The sequence below is a fragment of the Eublepharis macularius genome, chromosome 13 (genome assembly GCF_028583425.1).
Source record: "Eublepharis macularius isolate TG4126 chromosome 13, MPM_Emac_v1.0, whole genome shotgun sequence".
In the NCBI taxonomy this organism is placed as follows: Eukaryota; Metazoa; Chordata; class Lepidosauria; order Squamata; family Eublepharidae; genus Eublepharis; species Eublepharis macularius.
Genome location: NC_072802.1, coordinates 15,786,258 through 15,799,232, shown reverse-complemented (window position 1 = coordinate 15,799,232; position 12,975 = coordinate 15,786,258).

The window sequence follows — 12,975 nt, the reverse complement described above, 5'->3', positions numbered from 1 at the left end:
TAACCAAACAAGGTAAGTGGCTCTCCCACCTCTCTCTTTAATCTGTTTCTTTATCTTTGGACTGGGCAATTCTCTTGTTTATTGTTGGTATTGCAAAGTTTTACTGCTTTTCGCAACAATCCTAAGCAAGTCTACTCAGAATCCTACTCACCTACTCTATGGGTATGCAAAATGGAAAACATAAGCCAAAAATGCCTGAAAAAATGCTATTTTGTTTTGTTAGAGCACCTTCTAGAATGCTGAACCAGACATATTACATTGTAACAAGTCCCTCCCACCAAAAGTGTGTGCATTTTGTTTTGTACCTTCCAGCAGCAGGCAGGCACTGGGCTTGCCTTGCAGGGCAGCTTCTCATTTTGCTGAACAGCATTCACCAATCAGATCCAACGGGAGAGAGCCCTTAAGTTGCTAATTAACTCTGTTGGCAGGAAGGGGGAATGCAGCCAATGTGCAGGAGTGCACCTTCCCCCCACCCCACTATTTCATATAAATAGTCTATGAAGGGTTTCCATTAATCAACAAACGAACTTGATATTTTTTTCTGATCGGTGAAGTAAGTTTTGCCATCTCAGCCAGTTCCATCATCTTTGTTTGCTGTGTGTTTATACATGGAATTGAAATGAAACATGAGTGGGTGGGGGGGATACCTGACAAGCAACAACAGTAACAAGAAGGAAAAGGCAGAAGATGGAAAGACCTTTGAAGCATCTCTGTAGGCTTCACATGGAATGAAAACTGAAGAGTGAAGGATGCCGAAACTAATAAAGCTCCTATTATCATCTGCACCTTTAAGACTAACCAACTTTATTGTAGCATAAGCTTTCGAGAATCACAGTTCTCTTCATCAAATGCATCTGACGAAGAGAACTGTGATTCTCGAAAGCTTATGCTACAATAACGTTGGTTAGTCTTAAAGGTGCTACTGGACTCTTTTTGATTTTGCTACTACAGACTAACACGGCTAACTCCTCTGCATCTATTATCATCTGGACAACTTCAACTATCTGAATTACAGGGAACAACAATTTTGAAGGTTGCTTCGCTCCAACATCCTCCTTGTTGGCACACGCAGCAAATGGAACTGTCATGCCATCTCCTGTATTATTAGCACGTCCACACCTCCGCACCTGTTAGCAATATCTGCTAATCTATTTATAAAGAATATGCACCTGAACAAAATTCATTTCTAATGCTGCTAGAATGCTACTCATTTATTGTGACTAGTGATTTGAAAGCTGGGAACTTGACAATATATATATATATATATTTTAAGTTAGACTCCAAACTGAACACTTCAAACATAATACAAGTTGCAACATGCCCATTTAAAAAAATCTAATAAAATGAAGAAAAATAAAGTGTGAAGAAACAAGTCAGGCTGGAGCTTAATTTGCTATGTTATCCATCTTTGTTGGAATATTATTCTCATGCATTTAATGTAGTCATTCACATGCAAGATGCTTCCCATTTCTAAAATCTCTTCATTGTTTTCGTGTGTCTTTATTGTTTGTTTCTCAATGTTGGTTATACAAAAAGTACTGGACATATACAACTTTGATGTGTGTGTGTTGACATTTTTTCTGCTGTTAACTTTCAAACTAGAATGTTTCATTGCTCTACAAAAAGTCTGGTGTTAAGCATGTAGGCTGCAACATGTTTGTTTCTGAAATGCTTGTGCAACCTTGTTAGGATCGGGTTTCCTAACTTTGGCAGAGGCAGATGTACTTCCAAAGCTCATCTGATCACCACCCAAATTCATTCTTTGTCCTGTTGTTAGTATGACATATCTATCAAAGTCCTATTCTTCATCTTTGGCAGATGTCAAAAATTGATCTGATTCCAAAAAGGGACGGTCTCAGTTCTTGGCTATTTTTAGCATGAGGTTCACATCACTTGCTCCTTTCACTCTTATTTTGGGGTTGGAACTAGGGGTCCTCACTGGTAATACTATAAGAACTGAATGTTCAATAGATTGTTCATCTCCCTCTGAACAGCTTAAATGTGTCTTGTTAGGAAAAGACAATACTCACATTGATAACTAAAGGAAAAGGCAGCCGAACTGTCCCAATTGGGGATAAGCACACAAATAGAGGAGACAAACTATGAATCATCAATGCTTGAAAAGTAGGTCATGATTAGAGATGGGCACGATCCAAAATAAATTAACAATCCAGCCGATCGTGGATTGGGGCTGGCGCCGATCCCGAATTAATGATCCACACCAATCATCTCCCGTTCCCGATCCGTGGATCGTGGATCGTGGAGGCCAAAGTGGGGCGCGCTGCTATTCCCATCTATATGGGAAGGTGGGTGTTGGCAGCAGCCGCTGGGCCCGGTGGGCATGGGGAGACAGCGATGAGCCGCCTCCCCTCAGGGGGCGGGGGGGTCTGGCCTGTGTTTGGCTGTCAGAGCTGCCTATCAGGGTTTGCAGGGATGAGATTGGAGTGCCCATGGCTACAGAACACTCCCTTTCCCCGCCCTCCCCTGGCTGTCTTCTCCCAACTGGTGACTGCTTTGTTGCTCCGTGGTTGGAAGGAAGCCCTGCTGATCAAGGAAAGCTGAGTTTCCATTCGGGTTTCCAGGGCGACAGGAGGGCAAACACAGCTCAGGCATTCCCCTGGCTCCATTGCCAGGGGAATAGATTGCTGGCGCCTGAGTGTCTGGCTTCCCGATCCGAGCACGATCATCCCGATCCAGCCCCGATCCAGCCCCCGCCCCCATTCACTGCATCGTTGGCCATGCCCGAGCACGATCCACCAGGTCCCGATTGCGTGATCGCCATTATCGTGATTTTTTTTCTATCATAATGCGGATCGTACCCACCTCTAGTCATAATCATACCCCAACCCATCTTCTCTGTTGGTCAAGAAGATTAACAGTGAAATCCTAAGCAGCGTTACTCCAGCCTAAGTCCATTGATTTCAATAGGCTTAGACTGGCATAAGTCTGCTTAGGATTGCCCTATACGTTTGCAGCATGCACAGGTGCAAAAGCAGCTGCAAAGAGCAATGCAAAAATAAAGGAAACTTCTCAACTAAGGCATAATCCTCTTGGCAGGGTGTTCAAATAGAACGTTGAACAGCAAAATCAAGGGGATCAGGCAAGGCGGCTCAACTTGTGTGTATGTGTGAGGCATTTGATCAAGCTCAGTTGGACTGATGATCATGTTTGGGTTCACACATCCCTGGCTCAAACAGCATAGAGGAGAAAATCTGAAACCATCCTTCCTGTAGTCTTTAATGTGCTAATAAGACAATGGCTTCTGAAATCAAGTGTCTGCTTTGTGGGATTTTTCGTTTGCTTTGGGGAGAGATCAGCGTTCAAGAGGGTTCCCAGAAAAGGCCGAATAGTGTTAAATTCACATCTGCAGTGGGGGAAAGAATCAACAGCATTCTAAACGAAGATAAATGTCATCTGATGGATTTATGTGAAGTGCTTTTCAAACCGGTGAAAGGGAGACTCTCTGGAGATCGTTAGGTTCTGAAATATTACCACTCCTACAAAAATAAATATTTAGACTCAATGAATGGTCAAACTTACAGAATAAATATACAGGGGAAAGTGATAAGAGAATCTGAAGAGAAATGCTTGATGGGCTTGCTATTTCTTGGCCCTGTGCCATGTGGGGTGAGTGGGTTCCATTCTGTTCCTTTACTGTCCCAGAATTTGCCTCTGCAGAGCCATCTTACTCTGCAGTTTTGGTGCAATTCAGAGAATTTCTCAAATTAATCCCAGAATTGGATCATACTTTTCAGTTCCTTCTTTTGTGCATGCAGTCCTGTGGATTGACAGACCACCATATCGGCAGACTCTTGATACAACTGATGTGATATTGTATCAAGTTTCCTTTTTCTGTGTCGCTTTATCAACATACATGTGTGTGTTGCCCACATAGGCTGTTTCCACATGCCCTTAAAGAGACAGCTCATTCACTGAACGCTGCCAGCTTTCTCCCTTGACTCCAAATGTCTCCGTTTTCAAATTGCTAGCAGGCAGTTTGGCTTCCACTTTTTGGTGCCTTTTCTGAAAATGCACTTTCCCGCGGTCCTAGAAAAGGTGCCTAAAAATGGAAGCCAAACAGTCTGCTACTGTTTTGAAATCGAATACATGTGGAGTGAAGGAGAAGAGCCAGCCAGGTTTGGGGAGTGGGCCATCCCTTTAAGGATATGTGGAAAGGGCCATAGTGGGAAAAGAAAACATTCATATGAACTAGTGGAACAAAACGTTACTGCAAACTACATAGACTTGATGCTGTGTGCCCTGGACATTTATAAATGTAAAAACAAAATCCAGACTGGAGGAAGCTATTGTGGGGTATTCAACCATTGACTGCAGCTCAGGAGTCAGGGAGGCGTAGCATCTTAAATATAAGATGAGGGACACCTGGGGTTGGAGAGATCAGAGATCAGCTACAAAACTCATTGGGCAACCTTTAACCAGCCGCTGTCTCTCTGCCTTGCTTTCCACACAGGACTGTTATGAAGATTGATTTATGATTACATTTTTATCCCACCATGCATCCAAGGATGATCCAAACTGGGGCAGAGCACCACAGCTTGGATGCCATGTGGCCCGATAGGCACTTCTACTCATGAAAGAGGGGAAGGGCAATTTCTGCTGATTTTGTCCTCATGCTCTCCCCCTTTGACTCCATCAAACCCCTCCAGGCCTTTGGTTGAGAGCCAGTGACTTGTCTTCTCCCTATTTGCCACATCTCCTTCTCCACTAGCGGCCACCCTGGACTGTGCCACAGCTATGTGTATGTTTTTTTAGATAATTATTATAGCCTGAATTGATCATGGCACCAGTTTGTTTGTATTGTTTTTATGGTTTTTTAGATATGTATATGGTTTTAATTGTATAATATACGTTGTTAGCTACCCTGAGCCTCTTTGTGGGGAGGGCGAGTTATACATTTGATAACATAAATTAAAAAATAAAATAAATAAATATCACGTTTCTGTGGGCACGCTGACCCACAGGGAAACCATTTCGGGAGGCACAGATGATCACAACGGAAGAGTCACAATATATGCAGAAATGCACTGCGTGGAATCCTGACCCATAATGCTGATCAGAACTTTTGGAGCAGGAAACAAACAAACAAACAAACAAGCTCTGCTCCACCCTGCTCTTGATTAGCTGTGCTGGCTGTAAATGCAGTTATTATAGCTAGCTTCCCTTTATGATACCTTCTTATAATGATCCTACAAGGAAATGAAAGTACTGGGATGTTTTTTAAAAGCAAGGATTAGTTTAGACTAGCCTTACAGCTTCATTAAATCCAAGGTTTTGTTTTTAAAAAAGAAGTAATTCTTCTTTATGTAGCATGTATTTTTTTTTGTGATGTTCTGAGCTATTACAGTTCTGGGTAGCAATTCATAACATCCCCTCTGGGAATAATTATTCTTACTGGTGGTTTTTTTTTTGCGCTATTCATTCCAGTCTCTTATGACTATTCAGTTTGAAAGTGATACAGTCTAACGTAGCAGCCAAGGGAAAGGAATGGCTTGATCCAGTCTGGCTGCTTTTTATTCAATGCCCAAAACAATCGACGTCAAGTCCTCTAAGCTGCTTTGGATGTGGAATGGGGGGGAAACCCACATATATGCTTACATAAATCTTTGTAATCTTGAGAGAAGAACAGCGTAAAAAGAGTTTGCTAGCATCGGGATTAGGTATAGTGCATTACAGGGCGACCTTTAATCGGGTGAAATCTGCCTTCTGTGTTCCAAGCTGTTTTATGCTGCACAATCCAGTCTTGGAAATGGGGCACAGCTGGTCATGGAAATAGAATGAAATGTGGAAAAACACAGAAGTAATAAGGGAAACCGAGAATGAACTGATCTGACACAGCCTTGCATTTCAGTGTCACTCGACTCATACTAATGACCAAATCCTGGGAGGGTTTTTAGGGGGGGGGGCAACAGAATTAAATGGGAAACCAGAGACTAGCGATGAGCAAATACCCCTTATTTGCTTCACTTTATATTCATTTATATCTTGTCAACTGTTTTGGCTCTCTGCTTTTTGCTGTGGATATACTTGATTGGTTTGTACTATGCATGAAGATAGCAATGTTCTTATATGTCACCTACATGGCCTGCTTACATATAATGCTGATTACTTGATGCCCAGAATATTGTTGATAAATTGATGCATTTTAAGAGGAAATACTCAGCTTGAGGAAACATAAAACAGTGCAAAAATAAAAGAATTGCAGGTTTTGTTCATAGAAGGGAGAACTGAAATCAAATTGAGGATTTGTGGGTCAAAGTGTCAGGGATAAGAAACTTGAAATCATCGGAAGAGATATTTGTTGGTGAAGCTAAGAAAGCAGAGATCCTTGGTATTAAAGGGCTTTTTTGCATAATCAGTGCTTAGAAGATCTTATTGGAGGCTCTATTCTAAAGCAAGAATTTTGTAACCTTAAAGTTTCATGCACAATTATGTGTTCCGCAAGCCTGCATGTATTTGCCTTTCCCTGCACTCCTGGCAATGAATGCTGAAGGAACAGCATTTGAGTAAACTGAGGCACACAGCTGAACTGAAGTGTCTGAACTGAAACACACCTAACTACCATTAAGAAATTTCCCATTTCAAAGTAAGTGTCCTTTCTAAGGGAAGGAAGGTTGAAAATGAGGGTTACTAAATTCCAGATGGGGCTTGGAGTTTTCCTGGAATCACTACTGATCTCCAGACTACAGAGATCAGTTCCCCTGGAGGAAAAGGCAGCTTCGGAGGGTAGAATCTATGGTTTACCATAGAGTCTAGGAGAAATGTAGGTCCTAGAGTGATATCACATCCCTGGTGAGCTCCCACCCCCTCCCCAAACTCCACCTTCCCTAGGCACCACCCCCAAATCTCCAGCTGCTCATGTCATCTGAGCAACCCCAACTCAGCAGATGTCATTATTCCAAGCCTTTCACCACTTGTACCCATAAAAAGATAGAGTACATGCTCTAGTGACATCATCAGCCCACCTACCCCCCTTCCCAAGCCAACTGAGGGATCCATGAGATACTTAGGGCTCTAAAGGAGCAGCTCACCATCACAGGTCTTTGCAAACTTGTAGGCATGCCTCTGTTCGTCATGTAGATAGTCTGGGTTAGAGATGGGCATGAACCGAAACACAAGCCAAAGTTTGTCATGAACTGGGCCAGTTTTTGGCTCATGAACTGATGGTTCATTGGAGCTCATTTCTGATGAACCGCGATGAATTGCTATGATTTTTAGAGCAGTTCATTTGGTTCATTTTTTGGTTTGTCACTGTAGACAGCCTGGCACAGATTAATCTATTGCCTAGGCAATGGGGGGATGGGCTTTCTGGCAATGGGGGGATGGGCTTTCTGCAGCCCCGGAAGTGACCAAATTAATCAGTTTGTGAACTGGGAAAGTTCGTGGCAGTTCATGGCTCATGGTTTGTGAAACGCAATGAACCACCATTTTCCCAGTTTGTGCCTATCTCTAGTCCGAGTCCTAACTAATTGTTCCATATCCTCCTTTTCCCTCTGACCAACACTGAACACTCCCATTGTGGCCCATTTAAAAGGAAGGATCAGGTGCATCTGCTGAATGGTATCTAAGACAGAGACCCAAAACTCCAACTTGGCCCTTCTCAGCATCTTGTTAGTCCTATACTACAAACCTTAGTTGGACAGAAGGGATTGCTGGATGCTACAAGTATGGTGCTGGAGAAAGTATCCTATTAAGTTTTGCCCTGTTGGTTGAGTGGCACAAGGCTTCTCTTCCATCCTGCCTGTAACTTGCCCTCTCAATAAAACAGCAGAATCCAATCCAATCCCAAGGCTCAGAAACACCTTTGTGGGAACAAAGATGTCCTCACAGCAAACAATATAAACCTCAAAAGAAAATGGGTAGTTTTGCTCTGAGATCATTCAACATGGGGAACCTGTTCTTTGGTTTTTTGGAGGATAGGGGGATGATGAATTGTGTGGCAAAAAAAATTAAGTGGTAGGGCTACCAGGTCTCCCAGATCAGCAGGAGACCTCCCACCAGTGGCCCTTTCCCCCTGCTGCTGCTGGGTGGGCCAGTGAGGGGTGAGGAAGGGGAAATCACCAGTGATGGCAATGTGGCAATGTCATTTCCAGCGTGACCCAGAGGTGACATCATCATACACGGGCGATGCTGAAATGTCACCCCTCTGTGATGATTAGGGTGTGCATTGAAAAAAAATTCCGTTTCAGCTTTGGATCTGGGGTTTCTGAAGGAACTATGTACCATTATTATTATTTTTCTGGATGGAGTGTTGCCAGCTCAGATCTAATCCATTTGAGGTTTTTCAGTATCATTAGTTTCGGCAACGTTCTTTGCAATAAGTGCTTCCAAGTAGCTGTTTTTGTGCTTAACAGCACCAAAATCACACAGAACACAGTCCTCCTTCTAAACCATTGATCCACCAAGTTTTTCCTCAGTTACACTACACACACACTGTTAAATAGTGGGTTCAGACACAAGGTAATTCAACAGCTCTTTATTTAGCAGGAACACAACACACACTGACTGACTGAACAGAAGCCCTCAATATATATACAGCAGCTCCACCCCCAGAATAATGGATAGCCAATGAGAACACATACTTTACAATACCATCATTTGCATAAACTATATACAATGTTTGAAGTAGGCAGGCCACTGATTGGTCTTTATTATAGAGGACCGATTGGCTGCTGCCTTGAGAAAGTAACCTGTGATATTGCAGGGATTAAGGACCAATGAGAATGCAGGTATTGGGAGCCTTGACTGAACCTTAAGCTCAACACAGTATAGTGCATTACAATCAATACAGTAACTACTTTAGAGGCCTTGCTTGGCCCAGTACACAACACACACACAACAGCAACAACAAACCCTGAAGAAGGTGAATGTTGGCATGTGCACAGTATGTCAGGAAACTGGTTGGCAAAGGGGTAGCAGGGTCACGGTGGCATAAAACAATCCTGCTTTGTGTTCACTTTTTTCTTTTTCTATAGTGTCAATAAATTGCTACCTTTGCATGTTGCTGTTTTCTTTTGTGACTACATTTTCTTGTGCTTTGCAGTTTTGTTGATGAGGGGCTGTTCTCATATTAATCACCACTGATCTCCATCACCCAAGTGCAGGCAGGCAGGCAGGCAGGCAGAATGTATCCCCCCCCCATCCCCACCTAAGCAGAGCTGTGCTTTCCCCCACAAGTTTTCCTTTTGCTGTGGGCAGGTAGGATTGTTTTTGAAAGGACAGAGTTGGTGAATGGCTTGCTGGATGGAGGGCATACAATCCTAAATAAGTATACTCAGATGTAAGTCCTATGTTATTCAATAGTTCTTACTCCCAAGAAAGTGTCTTTAGAATTGCAGTCTGTGATTGAAGACAATGCCATTGCCCAGGTAGCAATTGAGGGGGAGGATGCATTCGTGTGCATTGCCCACATTCCCCTTTGGTTGGTGACTGGTGAATGCTGTTAAGGAAAATTGCCTACCTGCTGCTGCTGCAAGGTAAGAACTTAACCAAAATGAAATGCGCAAAGTTTTTGGTGGGAGGGTGTTGTTATGATTTGGTTTCCTGGATTTGTTTCACCATTCCAGAAGCTGGTTTAATAAAATGAAACAGGGATTTCTGGACGTATTTGAGGTTCGCTTGTTTCATTTTGCACATGTCTAATGATGACACCACAACATAGCTGTATTAAAAATTATGTTGCCAACGAGCCCCTCAACATGCTAGTAGATCTCCTGTATGCTGCCCACCTTGGGCTGGTAACTCTAGTAAGAGATATGGCAGAAACAAGTCAAACTAGCCAGTGTCATACCAAGGTGAGTAGACATTCCTAATGTGCAAATATGCCATTATGGTTAGTTACATAAGTGCAACCCAGTGGTAAAGGTGTTTGTTTTCAAGATGTGTAATCCTTTCAATATTTCCAGAAAGCTGTAGTATTCCTGTGTAAAATTAGGGCCCAGCATCACATTTTGACTGTTAATAATGTGAATAAGTCCATCCAAATGAAGAGTTTTTTTTTTAAAAAAAATATATGAGATTGCTGATTATGTTATATAACTCTTAGTGTAGTATAATGTTATAATTTGGTGCTGAAACATTAATCACTCCAAAACATAACCTAGAAAACGTGCTTCTTAAAACTTAGCAAATTCCTATAAATGTGTTTGTGTGTGTGAGAGAGAGAGAGAGAGAGAGAGAGAGGGAGGGTGGGTGGGTGGGTGGGTGGGGTGGGGGTACGGAGCTCTGCACCAACTGGGCAAGGGACGCATACAGATGTTAAACAGCAATGGGGAGACTATTGCCCCCTGTGGGACACCACACACCCTAGGTTGGTGGGATGACAATCTTCCCAAGCGTCACCCTTTGTCCCCGACTGTGGAGAAAGGAGACCAGCCACTGCAAGGGAACTCCACGTATCCCCACGTCGGTGAGACAGTGAGTCAGAAATTCATAATTGATTGTATTGAACGCTGCCAACAAATCCAATAATATCAGCAGTGCCAATCCTCCTCCATCTAGGTGTCTGCAGAGATCATCTATGAGGGCAACCAGCAGTGCCTCCATCCCACGCCCCAGGCGGAAACCAGACTGGAAGAGATCTAGGGCTGAGATTTCATTCAGTACGGAGTACTGGCATGTCTTGAGCATTTTGGACTTGGACTGAGAGGGGAGAACATATTGATGACCAGCAGCTCTTTTTAAGAAAAAAAGCATAGCCTATAAATCACCGAAAGTAACAAATCCCATAAAAAATTCCTTGTGTTTGCATTATGCAGTGGCAATCTACAGATAAGCAACCTCATGCGCGCACACACACAAAACCAACATGCTCTTTGGTTTCTTTTCAACACAGGCAGCTAGAGGCTTCTTGGAAGTGACAGCACAGAAGTCAATGAAGCGCCAGCTGATGAATGGAAAGTTTTTATAGATATTCTATCCTATGGAGAACTCACCATGGATGCCAGGTCAGCAGTCCTTAGAAGCCTGACTTTGGCTGACATCAGAAAAATTCTTCACGGTTAGAGGGGGAAAAAACTTTTAATTTGCCCCATTTTCATTTTCTGAATTTCAGGAAAGGATGCTAACTAACTCTCAAGGTGTCTCCTATCAAAAGCGCGAGCAGCAAAGGGAACTTTGAACAACTTACTCCTTTCGTTCAGAATATTCAATTACTGCTAACTCCCCAAAAGGTGTTACTTGGAAGGACTTGCATTCCTTCTTTCTGCTGTTCCCAACCAGAATCCGCATGCTGGTGATCAGATTAAAAAATCCAAAAAGAAAGGCATCTTTTTAGAGCTTGATAGAGCTTGATAAAGGGCAGTGGTAGCTGGCAGCTTCATTCCTTAAAAAGAAAAATTGTTACGCTCCCCCCACCCCTTTATGTCAGAGAGAACCTTGGTCACATATCGTAATCATACTGTAAGCGGGATGTGAGGGCAATGTGACTTCAACATCTGTCACTCTATTGATCACCACGGCTGATTCACCAGATCTCTGCCAAGGGTTCCTGAAGTTCACCACCACTGGATGCAACCAGCCATGATGGACAAGGGTCCAAGGGGCAAGTGGTAGGCCTCACAGCACCCAGGATCCTGTCAACCTGGGAGAGTCAACTAAAGTGATCTAACACCGAACCAGAAGATGGCCAAGGAGCCTCCAGTTCACATACTGCATCTGCTGTGGCTGGCAAGTCATGGCAGAGAGACAAGATTTTACCTGCAAAGAGGCCCCCAAAGGCCTTACAGCTAAACCCCGAGTCAACAATATACAGTTCTCCTGGCAAGAGGAAGACTAAAGGCTGAATTACACTAAATAATTGCTCTGGGTGGGAGCTTGCGAATGCAATGGAGGCGTCATAAAACTCCTTTTTAGTCACCTTGACTGCCATCTCATAGGCTCTAATTTCTTACCTAATTCCTCCCTTAAATCCAGCAGTCCTTTCTTTTTTCTCTTTTTAGGAACATGAAGTCCGTTTCTAATAACTTCCATCCTGGCATTTGAAGAGAAGAGGGACAGGAAGGGAGGGGTCTGCAAAATTTCAGAATTTCACTCTGTAGATGGTAAGAGGCAGACGATAGCTTTCCTGGCACTATTAATAGAATTCTTTTAATTCCTCTTTGCTGAATTTCTTCCTGAAATGCAGCAATCTGTTTCTATTTCTCTTTTTCAGGAATTTGAGTCAGTTTTGAATCAATTCCTCTTTCATGAAGAGGAAAATTCAGCTTAGATCTCTAAGAAGTAATCTATTTATTTATATACTAAGCATAGATAAAAAATTAAGAAAAAGGTGAGCTAATAAAGAAACAACTAACGCAAGCCAGTTCTTATTTGAACCTATCTTTACTGCATCAGACTGTTTCTTATCCTCTGTTTCATATTACAGTGGAACAACAACAGGCAGGAATCCACAAGTGAGGAAATCTACACTGTTACATGGTTTAAAAAACCTCAAAGATAAATTAATGAGAAATCGAAGAGAATTCCTCTTTTGAAAAAGGAAAAGAGTAAAAGGAGCCAATTACTACATCTAAAAAAGGAAATTTTGGGGGAAAGACAACAACCCTACTTTCCCTACCTTCCTATCCTGCTGCTATAACACCACCCTGTGGCCTGTAACATACAACTGCAAGGGCGGAAGTTACAAAAGGGTGTATTTATTTCTCTTCAAAGAGAAATGCAAGAGAATATTTTTTCTTAAAGGAGATTAAAGGGAATGAAGAATCAATGGCTATATCTAAAACAGTGGGTTTTGGAAAAGAAATCCTCCCTATAACAACCTAAGAGGGGAGGTCAAGGTGACTATAGAGACAGGGCAATTTCAGTAGTTGAACCACCTTTGGAAAACACTCTTCTTTGAGGCTTACCAGGCACCTAGCTTTACATCTTTTAGGTGGCAGGCCAAAATATTTATTTTTAAACCCAGACTTTTAACTGAGGTATTCTGTCTTTTTAAAGCAGTTGTTATAGCTTGAGTTC